Source organism: Pteropus vampyrus, unplaced genomic scaffold (assembly GCF_000151845.1).
Source record: "Pteropus vampyrus isolate Shadow unplaced genomic scaffold, Pvam_2.0 Scaffold8, whole genome shotgun sequence".
NCBI classification, from domain to species: domain Eukaryota; kingdom Metazoa; phylum Chordata; class Mammalia; order Chiroptera; family Pteropodidae; genus Pteropus; species Pteropus vampyrus.
In genome coordinates this window covers 14,218,690-14,220,480 of record NW_011888789.1, presented here as the reverse complement: position 1 = coordinate 14,220,480, position 1,791 = coordinate 14,218,690, and positions in this window count along the sequence as shown.

Below are 1,791 nucleotides of genomic sequence, written 5' to 3'. Positions count from 1 at the left end.
AGCAAGCTTTCTCAGGAGCATATCCCCAAGGGAGGGTTTTCCAACTTGCAGCCACATGCATTCCTGACACTGTGAAGGACTGCCAGATGGCATCTCAGAGTGGCTGTCCTAGTTCACATGTCTGCCAGTGTGCGAGAGCATTATCTGATTTTCCACTGACTCCTACTCTGATCGATGTAAGGTAGTGTCTTGTTTTAATTTGCCTTTCTTTGATTACTAGGGAAATTGAACATCTCGTGTACTTTTTTGGCAACAGAATTGAAGCTTATGAGCTGTGAATAGAAAATTCAATACTCAGGTCCGTATCTGCTTCTTCTTGTATCTGAAGAAGGAAATGCAGCTTCCAAGGACCTTGCTTAAAAATCCTTTGGCTAATGTGGAACTATCCTCTGAATCATGATCCTAGTACCTGTCCCTTCTTCCTTCACATTCCTCAAGCTCAGGGTTAGTTTTTTTCTTTCACAAATTATTCCATATTTTTAATTTCTCAGGACTTTATGACCCAGGGTAGATTTTTGAGGGGAATATTTGTTAGATTTTGTGATGCCACCTTTGTTCACACCGAGGACTTCCTCAAATGCTTCCTGGCGCAGAGAACTGCATATACTGGCATCGACAGCAGGGATGGTGTATCCTTCCTGCCCACCTGCTCCAGCCTTAACCACATTGTGTTCTCTCCACCTGCTTCCCTTTCTGCCTCTCCCATAAGGTTAATGGATCTCAGCCCCGGACACATATTAAAGCCAACTAGAGAGACCTTTTAAGTTTCGGTTACCCAGGATCCACCACCACAGACAAGGTCTCAGTTGTCTGTGATAGGACCAAGCATGAGTACTTTTTAAAATGACTACCAAGGAGAAATTAGACTGCTACTCCACAAAGAAGGTGAGGATGAGTCTGTCTGGAATACAGGAGATCCTGTAGGGTGTCTTTTAGTTTTATCATACCCCGTGATTAAGGTTAATGAAAAATACACACCACACAATCCTGGCAGGACTACTAAAGGCCTGGAGTTTTCAGAAATGGAGGTTTGGGTCATTCTACATGACCAGTTGATGTGCTTGCTGAGGGCAAAGGGAATACGGAGTTGGTAGTGGAATAAGGTAATTATAAATACCAGCTGTGAACACATGACCAGTTACAGAAATGGGAACTTCTGTATTTGTCATGAGTTTTTCCTCCTTATTTTGTTATCAATATGTTTTTGTGTGCATATATATTGTATGTATGTTTGCAGATATCTTTATTTTCTTCCTCTCTTATACCCTTATCATATAACATGAGATATATTAACTATATATCATAGTATTTAATTATTTTTAATTTGACATCATAATATTTAAATTATAGGATATCAGGTAGAAGTATAAATATCACTCATGGACTTAACTTCTTCTGGGATGGGGTTAGTGTGTTTTGGTTGTTAGCAGGATAGTTGTAGCACGTTTGATGGAAGTATAACCTCTTTATTATCTTCTTTTGGAGATTAAGTGTGGTTTAAGGAGATGTGTCTGAGCACCAAGCTGACAGGGGTGGACTTGTGATGGCTAATTTTATATGTCACCTGGGCTGGGCCGTGGTGCTCAGACATTTGGTAAACCATTCTTTTGGATGTTTGTGTGAGGGTGTTTTTGGATAAGATTAACATTTAAATAAGTAAACTTCAAGTAAAGCGGATTGCTCCTCTTAATGTGGGTGGGCCTCATTCAATCAGCTGAAGGCCTGAATAGTACAAAAGACTGATCTCCCCTGAGCGAGAAGGAATTCAGCTTGCAGATGGCCTTCGGACTT